Source organism: Balaenoptera borealis (genome assembly GCF_965194805.1).
Source record: "Balaenoptera borealis genome assembly, chromosome: 15".
Classification (NCBI taxonomy): domain Eukaryota; kingdom Metazoa; phylum Chordata; class Mammalia; order Artiodactyla; family Balaenopteridae; genus Balaenoptera; species Balaenoptera borealis.
The window spans coordinates 53,045,956-53,057,561 of NC_138871.1; the positions used below are offsets into that span (position 1 = coordinate 53,045,956).

The window sequence follows — 11,606 nt, forward strand, 5'->3', positions numbered from 1 at the left end:
GCTTTCTCTAGTTGCGGCAAGTGGGGGCCACTCTTCATCGCGGTGCGCGGGCCTCTCACTATTGTGGCCTCTTTTGTTACGGAGCACATGCTCCAGACACGCAGGCTCAGTAGTTGTGGCTCACGGGCCCAGTTGCTCCGCGGCATGTGGGATCCTCCCAGACCAGGGCTCGAACCCATGTCCCCTGCGTTAGCAGGCAGATTCTCAACCACTGCGCCACCAGGGAAGCCCAGCATTGGGTTTTAATGAAATCTGAACTGGGGGCACATTAGTAGCTTTGCCAGGAACTTCAGTGTCCCAGGCAGAGGGGTTTACTTGAGAAACAATATGGGGTAGAGGGGAGACCTCCTCTGACTTGTGACTGAGACAGGCTTCCATGGCCAAGAGCAATTGTTTCTCCTGGTGGGTGTCTTCTCTGAGGGGTCTCTGAGTTGAACTATTGTATGGAATTTAGTGAGCAGATCCCTTCCCAACAAGGGGATGGGGCACTCAGGCATGAGCAGGAACTGATGTGCAAAGGTAAAACTTCCTAGTAAGCAGCTGAGGGTGGGTTGTGAATTGTTTGGCTTTGGGCTGTCCATCGATCCCCATTACTATACAGGATGGGGAGGAAGTAACTTTCCTACCTGCCACATCAAGGGTTACCTGAGGCTCCTTCAGGGAAATGACCGGGTGTCCTTTGGGAGCCAAGGAGGGTCCCAGGCCCCATAACTCTTCAGTCCTCTTGGCCGTCATCGGTTTGGGAGCCCCAATTCCTCTTCAGGACTGGGGGTGGTCCCGCTTCCAGTGGTCCTCTCGTTTGCCTATCAGGCAGGGTCTCGGTGGACTTTTCCCATACAGAGGGCATTCGTCCTTCCAGTGGCCCTCCTGGCTGCATTTAAAACAGGACCCTTCTTGGTGAGGCAGTGGCTCTGATCCAGATTTTCCAGATCCTGCCCCTGCCATGGGCTTTTACAAGGGAGGGTAACCCTGGCGGTGCAGGGGCAATCCCGCCACCAATAATTGTGCTTTTGTTGTTGTCCCTGAATCCTTTTTGCTTCCTCAACCCTATCTCTATTGTTAAGTACTCCAAAGGCGAAGTTCATGAGCTGATTCATGGGGGTTTAGGGTCCCCTAGCTGCCTTCTGTAATTTTCTCCTTATGTCTGGGGCAGATTGAGTGATAAAATGGGTATTTACTAGGATTTGCCCTTCGGTCAGGATTAATATTGGTATACTCTCCAAAGGCTTCCATCAGACGGCCCTGGAAGAGGGCTGGATTCTCAGCTTTTCTCTGTGTTAATTCTCTGACTTCATCATAATGAACAGGCTTAACAACACACCTTTTCATCCCTTCTGTGAGGCAATTTATCATGTGGTTCTTGTGTTCAAGCCCTCTCCCTTCCTGTTGGTAGTCCCAGTGGGGGTCCTGGTTGGGGATTGCATCCCCTCCTGTAAGGTAGGTTATATGTCCTTGATTTGGGGCTGCCAGTTCATCAGCATGTGCCTGGGCTGCAACAGCGATCTGGCTTTTCTCTTCAAAGGTGCATCAGGTAAATAGGAGGACCTGTAGGTCCCCCAAGTAAGTTCTTAAGACATTGTCAGCTTGGTGAATTCTTCCACAAACCGACTGGGGTCCTCAGAAAAATGTCCAGGTCTCTCTTTGCAAGTAGTTAGGTCACCCGTAGGAAAAGGGACGTGGACTCTGATTGTTCCTGGCACTTCCCTTAAGGGACAGAGTTTGATAGTAGGAGGCCGGTAGGTAACCCTGTTTCGTGTAGTATGGCACTGGTAACAGAGGTTATAGGACAGGGCTGGATAAGGTGGTGGGGTTTCCGGCAGCCCAGATGCGGCGCTAGGGGTAGACTCCAGAAGACTGTCCTTCCTCAGCATTGGGGGGGTGGTAGGAGTTCCTGGTTGTGGACCTCAAGGAGGTGAACTCATAAGGGGATCATCTAAAACACTGGGCTCCTGTGGGGGAAGAAGGCACTTTGAAGGGGTGTGAGCCAGGCACATTCAGCAAGAGTTTTTTAGATCTGGATCTTGGAATAGGGTCATGAACGTTTGGACATATGGGACTTCCCCTCATTTACCTTCCCTTTTGCAAAATAGGTCCAGCTGCAAGATGGTATTTTAATTCAATAACCCATTTTCTGGCCAGATCTCTTGGTCCCCTAGTTTGTGTTGGGGCCATGCAGTGTTGCAAAAGAAAATTTCTTTTTTCTTAAGCCATCCTGTCTAAATTTACCCCAGTTAGCTAACATGCATCCTAACAGGGAGTCCTTTGGGATGCTTGTAGTCACCCCCATTTTTGGTTTGCATGTCACAATGAGACAGGGGTCTGAAGTGTGAGGATTTTCCAGGAATTGGGCCACTGCCCACTTTTTGGCCTTTTATGGTCTGTCTCAGAACTGTCATGGCATAAGGGGAAGTGATTTTTAGTATTACAATGAAGGTATAATGAGCTAACAGTCAATGACCCGGCTGTTCTTGAAGCCACCTTTGTCTCAGCTGGTTCCAGCCAGTCTTTATTGCATCCCAGCAGCTGCTCCCCCTCTTCATTTATCTAGCGTTTGTGTCCTGCCACTTTCCCTCCAGTCTCAGAATCTCTGCAATATATTCCCCAGCTTGTGGTTTGCCCATCGGAGTGGGGGAGAGAGTATGGGATTTGACTGTATTTCGAGTCCACCCCTCCTCCTACCCGTCTCATTGTGGTTCCTTCTTTATGTCTTTAGTTGTAGAAGATCTTTTCTGGTAGGTTCCAGTCTTTTTCATCGATGGTTGTTCTGCAGATAGTTGTGATTTCGGTGTGCTTGTGAGAGGAGGTGAGCTCAGGGTCTTTCTACTCTGCCATCTTGGCCCAAAAAGTCTTCACTTTTGAGGACTGCATCGTATGGGCTCTCTCGGGTTGCCTCCAGGCCTGAGCAGCAGTGAGAACAGTGATGCCAGAGCCGGCCCATCCTCAGAATCACTTGGACATCGTGGGTGCCACCCAGGCTTCTGGCGTCAGAACCTAGGGTGTGGGGCTGGAGAATCTGCATTTTTAAGAAGCCCCTTCAGGATCAGCATCTGGGAGGGGCTGTTTTGAAACCCTCTGGGCTGCCGTAAAGCACCTACATAGCTCCTTCTAGGAACTCACAGAGTTGAGATGTCACCTGTTAAGTCAGACAAAATAATGTCTACCTTGTAGAATCTCTGGGAAAGACAGATAGATTGCTGGTGGAGCTCAGGGTCTGGCATATTTTAGGTGCTCAAAAAATAGTAACTGCTGTTCTTCTAGTTCCCAGGGGAAGCCTTTGCACTATATCCTGACAGACGGACACTCTGTTTCTACACTCACCCCTGGGAAGGGCTTTCTACCTTGGGACCCAGTTCTCCACATCCTTCTTTGCATAAATACAGAATTTATGCTCATCCTTTCAGGAACATGTCTATTGTATGGCAGACATCAAAAAAAGTCAGAACACATTTCCACGAGACAGGATATATATAGTTAGGACTGTCCCAGAAAAACAGAGGCTATATGGCCATAGCTGAGGACCAGGGGAAGCCGGGGGAGAGGGTGGTTTCTGAACACATGGTGAGCGGCTCTCAGACCCCTTTGCCCATCCAGTCAAGGAGGTGGTAAGACTGCATGAAGGAAAAGAGGGAAATGACCGTTCATGGAGTGTCTGTACCAAGTGTAGTGTGGTGGTTGTCTGGTATAAACCATTTGTCACCAGCTGCTGCTAAGTCCGGAAATTGAGATTAAACACACATTTTTAGAGCCATTTGATATTGCCACAGTATTCAACTGTGTGATCATTTTTTTCTAGTAATTCATGTTTGTTGTACTTTATAAAAGCACTGGTCTGTGACTGATTGGAGTTTTTCAAAATTGGTCATTTACAGAAAATTTCAGAGGCCTTGGTTTAGAGACTGATGTATGACCTCTTACTTAATCTTCACACAGCCTCTGCACAATCTTGGATTAGGGGTTCCTTTCTCTTCCCCTTGTCCCCCATCCCAGGAAGCCAGCATCCCCGTGCTTGCCTGCTAAGCTTCAACCAGAGGAGGGCGGCTCTGTCCCTGAGTCTCCTGTCCCACCCCAATCATGAGGCAGGGGCCAAGACTCCCCGGGAAGATCCCAGGGAGAGTCTAGGGGCTCCTGATTTGCCCAGGATATGGGGGTGTGAGACGCTCAGGGCAGACTGACTTGGGGCCTGCCATGTTCCTGAGGCCTCAAAGGAAGGAAATTCCCCAGATAACCTCCATCCTGCATTTGGAATCATGGGTCCATGTCAGAGAGCTTTCCCTCCTATCCGATCCCAGTCCTCAGTGCTGTAGCTAATCAACTAATTGTCAAGTTATATACTACTAAATACTGAGTCTGTGCTAGCTGCCCTGGGGTACACCAAATGAAGATATTTTTGGTAAGCGCGTACTCTGATTAGCTCATTTAATTTTCACTGTGACCTTGTGAGATAGGTCCTATTTTTACCTTCATTGCACAAGAGAATCTCAAGGAGGTTAAGGGACAGGCTTAAAATCACACAGCTGATAAGTGGCAGGACTGAGCCTCACCCGCCCACGAAGGCGCTGCCCTGTGCCAGGCCCTGAGCTCTTAACATGTGTGCGGCTGTGGAGCTGCCATTGAGGGACTGACAGTCTAGTTGGGTCTGCGAGACCCTTGAAGAATCCTAGAAGGGTCAGATAGTCCTGACTATGGCCCAGGAACCTGGAGGAGGGAGGAAGACTGGGACAGAGGCTGTGGAGGACTTCAGGGAGGGAGGCTGCCGCTCTCAAGGCCCGCCTCCCCCCGGAGCTCGTTCACATCCTGTGTCCCTGCCCCCTCCCTCCCCAGATGTGATCTCACTCCTCCTTGTCCCGGGGGCCTCAGAGAAGAGGCTATTGTTTCCTCCCACACACCAGCACTTGGGGACCTGAAAGACCCTTCTCCCCTGTCAGGGCAGCTCAGGCTCCCCACACTGACGGGGACGGCAGGCTGTCACTACCCCATTCTCCTCCCCTGACAGAGCTCCACCTCCTCAATTTCTCCCATGATCTCTCAGCCTCCAAATGGCGTCTTCCGTGCATTTTCTTCCTTTGAGAAGGATATGCATTAGGAATCCCAGAGGGAAGAGCCCTGCTGGGAGACCTTCCGCCTTCCCACTCTCCTGGATTTCCCCTGTCTTATCTCTGGTGTTCTCTGCTCTCCGGATGGGGCAGAGTGGGGCAGAGTGCACCAGGCAGTTGGTGTCAGGAGTTCCAAGCCAGTATCTGGCTGCCCAAATCTCTCAGTGGCCAGTCATTTAAAATGGGGGTGATCATGAAGATTAAATGGGAAATGGCCGGGGAAGTTCTTTGCCAGCTCTCAGTGGCTCTCTACCTAGTTTAGCTTCCCTCCCACCCTCAGTTTATTCCAGTCTTGCTCAGCCTTCAAAACTCAGCTCCAGCCCACTGCCTCCCAGAAGACCTCCTTGACTACACCATTCTGGACTGAGTCCTCAGCCTGGAAGGGTCATCATCCGCACTTGGTGATCCGTTGTGTGTTCCTACAGCCCCAGAGCGCAATGTGAACACCAGGCATCACTCTTATGACCATGTGCTGGAATCCACCATGCTGCCCTCACATCACCAGACCCAGTACAAGCTCAAGCTTGCTTTACTCGTAACTTCCATGCCATAGAACTTCTCATTTTCCAAGTGCTTTTACCAGGATGGTCAGATGTGGGGGATCTCTTAGCAACCCAGGCAGATGGTTTGGGAGAGATTTTTGGAATTCCCATTACACTGGTGAGGATGGTGATGCTGAGAATGCCCAAGAGACCCAGCCAAGGTCACAGGACTGGGTAGTAGATTGCCAGGTCAGGATTCAAATCCAGGTTATGATGTTCTCATCACTCCCCAGGTGGCCACATTTGCTCAGGGCCTGAATAAAACCAACAAAGAACCAAAAGTGTGTGCACTTGGGGCTCATATGACCTCTTTAGTGGGCTCTTGCCTTTTCTTGGCTTCCCCCTCCTGCCTTCCCCGGTATCTCTGACCCCTCCCAGAAGCCATCCCTGAGCCCCACCAGAGAGCCAGTCCAGGCCTGGGCTGGCAAAGACAGCCCCAACAGAAGGCCATAGGGGGCACAGGGCCACAGGGGCCCCAGCCACTAGAGCAGGTCATGCACGCTACATGCGTCCAGATCTGGATACATATCCGGAACGAGGCAGGCAGAGCTTTGCTCTTGGCAGGACAAACAGTCCCGGTTCCTCAGGGCCTCAGAGGCCAGGAGAGGGTTTTAAATAGCCAGGGACAGGCCAATTGTGAGGCCCGGTTTAAATTGATTGAATCAGGTTTAATTGTTGGTTGGTGCTGAAATGAGGAATGAGGTATGGCTTTAAATAGGAACCATAAGTGTTTCAGCCTCGCCCTGGCAGAAACTGCAAGCACAGATCTGGTCTCCTATTCAGAGTGGAGAGGCAGTAGAGAGGGTGGACCGAGTGGGGCTGGCCTGGGCTGGGGGCGCTCAGGAAGATGAGGTCTTACTGATTCAATCAACCAAATCAATCCATCTGTCCCTTTCCTCACTGTCCTTTGATCGAGCTTACTTATTCCCACCTGCGTCTTTGCGGCTGTGCCTGGACCCGTCTTCCTAGAGTCGACAGAGGAAGAGGGGGGCACAGCAGAGCAGAAAAGGACCTCGAGGTCCTGCATTCGGGCCTCACTCTGCCCCTCACTGGCTGTGTGGCCTTGGGAAGGCATCTGAGTTCTCTGGGGCTCGTCTTCCACATCTGTAAACCAAGATGAAGCTTGCCCTACCAGCCTCCTTCAACGAGCTCTGAAAGCTGTCAGCCGGGCCATTACTGCTGGCAGATCAGCACCTCCCCTCCCTGGCCCTGGGCCAAGCTGGGCGTGTGGGGTGTGGAGTGTGTGCCCTCTAGGGCCCGAGGGCTCTCCCCCCACCATGGGTCACAGCCCACTCGGCGGTGCCTTCCTCGGTGTTGCTGAACATTTCCGATTCTCTGGGCCAGGGCAGGAGTCCCCATCCATTCCTCTCACCTGGGACCTGCCTGGCAGGCTCACCTGCTTACACCTTTCACTTCAAGCTTCCCCTAACTCCCACCCAGAGCCAGGTGGGGCAGTCAGAAGAGAAAGCCAGAGAAGGCCCACAGAGCCAGTGTTCCGACGGCCAGTCTCCTTGGGAGTGTTCCCAGCCCCACCCACGCCCAGTCCTGGTTCAGGATGAGGGACCATCTGGAGCCATTTTCCCATCTCTGAAGAATGGGTATGGCCATGGGCAGAGATCTGGATTTCCCCTTTTTTCCTGGCGTCAGATTTAGGACTTTGGGGACCCGTGAGAGAAAGTGACAAGGAGGCAGATTTTAGCTCACCTGAAAGACCGTTTAGATGAGGCTTTCTCAGGGAACACCAGAGGAGCTCAGGCAAAGCCTGGGTGAAGCTTCCATTGAGGGGGTTGCAGAAGGGACGCCTCCTGGGCTGGGACAGATGAGGCTGGTGTCAGAGTTGGAAGACCCCATCCTGGTTCGACCTCTGACCTACTCGCTCCATGGCCTTCAGCCAGCTGCTTCACCTCCCTGAGCCACAGGCTCCGCTTTTGTGAAAACGGGGAAAGAAGGCTTTTCTGAAAAAGGGCAGTATAAGGATTCTGAAATATGAACGCACAGATGCAAAAGTACTCCTTGCTTGGCCCAGGATTGGCATCAGATAAGTGCTGGCTGACTGTGAATCTAAGCCAGCTAGGGGTTTGGAGCAGGCGATCCCCTGCAACTCTGAGTGTCGATGACTTTAATCAGCACAGGTAGCCAGATGCCCCAGTGAGGACGCTGCCAGATGAAGTGCCCACAGGGTTGAGATAAGAGCGGGATAGGAGAAGAGTGGGCGTTTAACCGCAGCACCATGCCCTCAGCTTGACTTCTTTTTGGAGGGGGAACATGGAAGGGGCGGGCAAATCTTATCTGTATGAAGTGGAAATAAAGCTCTTATCTCATTTCCTTCTCCAAGCTGCATGTGATGGCTGTGCCTGTGCCATGGACGGCTGGGAGGATAACGGGAACTGACGGGGTCTGGGCCACATTCTCTGGGTCCTCTTCCCACACAGTCATCCAGAGCGGGAGAATCGGGCTCTCCTTGCGGTGCCAAAATAAACTTGCATTGTTTCCAGCAACACAAGAGGCCTTGAGTGAAGCAGCTTTTGCCAAACCCTATCAGGAAGCGGGGGGGGGGGGGGTGTGGGAGGGGAGGGGAGGGTAGCCTGGAATGAGAGATCCCCCCTCGTCCCCCCACCTCCAGCTTTCTCCTCACTTCCAGAGAACTCTGTGTAGGCAAGCCCAAAAGCAAGTCCCGGAGGGCACTGTGGGAATCTGGGCTTTTAGGGGAAAAAGAAGGGACTGGAACTCCCATTTCTTGAGTGTCTTCTACGTGCTCAGTACTTTGCTTATAGACATGTCAGTGGGCGGGGGGTGCACACAGACCTTGGTTCAAAGGCTGATCTGTCACTTGCTAACTCTATGGTCTGGGCAAGCAAGTAACTTCTCTGCGCTTTTGTTTCCTCATAGGTAAAATGGAGCTAATAATAGTACACTTCAGAGGGTTGTATTGAAGATTAACTCAGGGAGCATAGTAAAATGCTTAGTCTAGTGCGTGGCACATAAAATGCCCTCAATACGTATCAGTTGTCATTACTATTAAATAGTTGCTGTTAATAATAATTTTCAGTACAGTGTGCAGAGGCAGGTATTGTTATGTAACTATTGAAGCACTTTTTCAGGGTCTGACAGTTACTGAGTGGCGGGCTTAGGATTCAGATTCGGGTCTGCCTGGCTCTAAGGCCCACACTTGTACCTGCATCTGAGATGGGGCCCTGGCTGGGTTTCTTGATGCAGATGCCAAGCTGCTCCAAGGCTGGGGAATGGGCAAGCAGTGAAATCAGAGCCCATCAGGCAACCTTTTCACAGCCCCACTGTCCCCTGGACTTCATAGGCTTGGCCACTGTCCAGCTGGGCCTGGCTGAACACTAAAGCCCAGGATCCCCTCGCCAGGACCCAGGGCCCCTTTGTCTTTGAAGCATCCATCTGGAGTGAGTGTCTGCAACTTGGGCCCTGCTCTGAGCGGCATCTGCACAATTAGACCCCAGGCCCTGCCCGGTCAGCCTCCCATTCCTGCCTGGACAGCCTATTGAAGCTGAGCCAAAGCCTCCTGGGATGTAAATCTGACTCTGTCACTCCCTAGCTGGGTGACTTGGGCTTGTTACCTGCTCTCTCTGAGCCTCAGTTTTCTCCCTTCTAACACTAGAGCAATATTACCTAGCTTTCCGTGTCTCTGTGAGAGTTACAAGAGATAATGAATATGACAGTCAATGTTTGTGTTTTGAGACAAGTGCTCCGTGGGACCATGGGACCTATTTTTCATCCTTAGATATGGACTCTCTGCATGTCATCCTTAATGAAAAATGAATAACTCATGTGTTCATTTCATTAAATGCTGCCCCGCAGAAGTGTGGGCTTATGCAATTCTCCAGACTGTCAACTGGAAGATATCTCAGAATTCCTTGTAAATCAAAAGGTTTCATTTTGCTGCCAAGACAGTCAGCTTTCTCTGCCTGAGTCAGGCGATGCTGGGCTGGGATTAGAGTCAGGAGACCTGCCGGCTGGTCCAGACTCTGCCAATTATCGATGTGGGAAAGGGTGGAAGCAGACTGCTTCTTGTCTCTGTGGCCTCGGTTTCCTCCTCTGCAGAATGGCTGGTGTGTGTGTTGGGACAGTCCTACTGGATGACCATCCTTCTCCTCCTCCAGTTCTAAAATTCTGGAATTTGATCTTTCTTTCTCTCTGCTTCTCTGTACTCTCTCCAGCCCCCTTCCCAGCCTCCTTCTCCCCCTCATCCATGATCTCTCTCTCTCCTGTCAATCAGGCCAGATCAGCCCAGGGCAGAGATTGTGGAGAAAAAACATCTATGTGTTCCTGGCAGACAACAATTTTCTAATGCCCCTTATTGCAAAAGCAGCTCTTCTTTAGGGTGAAGAGAAGGACAGCCAAAATCTGTTTCTATTATAGGGTCCAGAAACGGGGGCATTTGCTCATGGAGCTGAGGATGGATACATTTAGAAGTAACAAATGGCCCCTTCTCTGGCTGTGGTTGGGAAGGGGTCCCAGGCCAGCCCAAGGGGGCTTCCTGGCCACCTGGTGGAGCAGATTCCAGGCCACCCAGAGGGGTCAATGGACTGTGGGCATGGATGGAGAGTAGATGGGGTGAAGGGCCCAGAGGGAATTCAGCCTCCTGAAAACCACAGGCAGTGTTGTCCCTCGGGGAGGGGAAGGAAGGATAGGTAAAATGTTTGGGTTTCTTTACACTGGGTCCAGCTGACTGACGGTAGGAGAGATAAATAGGGGACTGGAAAGAGTGCCGCGTGCAGGGGTGGGGAAGGAAAGGGGGAGTGAGAGAGAGAGACAGGGACAAGGGCAAGGACGGAGAGAGGCAGAGGGGACAAAGGGAATCAAGGAAGGGAAAGGGAAGAGAGAAAAAGAGAGGAAGAGAGAAAAGCGAGAAGGACAGGAGGAGGAGAGAGACGGAGGAAAGCAGGCAAGAAGGAAGGGAACAGGAAGGGGAGAGAGTGAAGAAGGAAGCTGTCTCCCTGCACTGTGTCTTATGAGTGCAGCCGCCAAGACTGAGGATGCATCAAGGAACCAGCCTGCACATGGGGTGACTTTCTGACAACCCCCCTCCTGGGTCATCCCTGTGCCCCTCGCTCTACAGTTCCCCCCAACAAAGGCAGGTTTTGAGAACCTCCTCATTGCACAACTCAGGGAGGGCTATTTACATAAACACGAAGTGAGTAGGTGCCCTGCAGCTGTGCAAGGAAATAGCAGGCCCTGTGTGGCTGGCAAGTCCTAGAAGCAAGTCTTAGCGGCATAATTAGACGGGGGCATCGCTGAGTATTCAAAACATAGCGTGTGTTGTCCCAGTCACTAAATCATTAAATATAGTTTATACTATACTCTGTTTATACTATACTTTTACACATATAAAGCCACTCTATTCATCGTGTTTGGCTGTAAAACTCTCTTCACTAGTTCTGAAAATAAAATCCCCTATTCAATAAAGACCTGCAACCATTAAGCTCTCTATCCATCCATCTGTCCATCCATCCATTCCTCTGGAATTTATCCTCTCAGCCAATTTTTCATCGAGTATCTACAGTGTGCCAGGCACTCAGCTTCACTGGGCCATCCATGGAAACTTCTCAGTCCTTGCCCTCAATGGGCTCACCCTTTATTGGGGAAACACACATAACTAATTTAGTATATATCAATATACATTGTAAGTGGGATAATAAAAGTATTACCAATTGTTATCTGGGATAAACAAAACAAGACAAATCAACAGTGCCAGGCAACTGTTACAGGTAATCTGCAATGTGGGCCCCCTGGCTTCCAGCAGGAGGTACCCTGCTCTCTCTGCCACTCAACTGTAGAAGACTTGTTTGGCTAGTGTGCCCTGAGTTCAGAATCGGCATCTATATTTTTCTTATTTTCCTTTTAAAAAATGCATAAAACTTATTTATAGCTTAAGGAAGGACTATAAAGCAAATATCTTTGTAAATACCCATGAGGTCAAGAAATAGAGTAGAATTTCTCCAGT

At 50.9% G+C, this 11,606-nt stretch overlaps 1 long non-coding RNA gene across 1 annotated transcript; it reads right to left on the bottom strand.

Moving 5' to 3' along the window:
* Positions 1-3,664: 3,664 nt before the first annotated feature.
* LOC309612033 lies at positions 3,665-8,154 on the bottom strand. Its single transcript, XR_014234897.1, has 2 exons — positions 7,340-8,154; positions 3,665-5,889 (listed from the first exon to the last, which is right to left on the bottom strand). It is a non-coding gene; the product is annotated as an uncharacterized lncRNA (long non-coding RNA).
* Between the last annotated feature and the right edge of the window lie 3,452 nt (positions 8,155-11,606).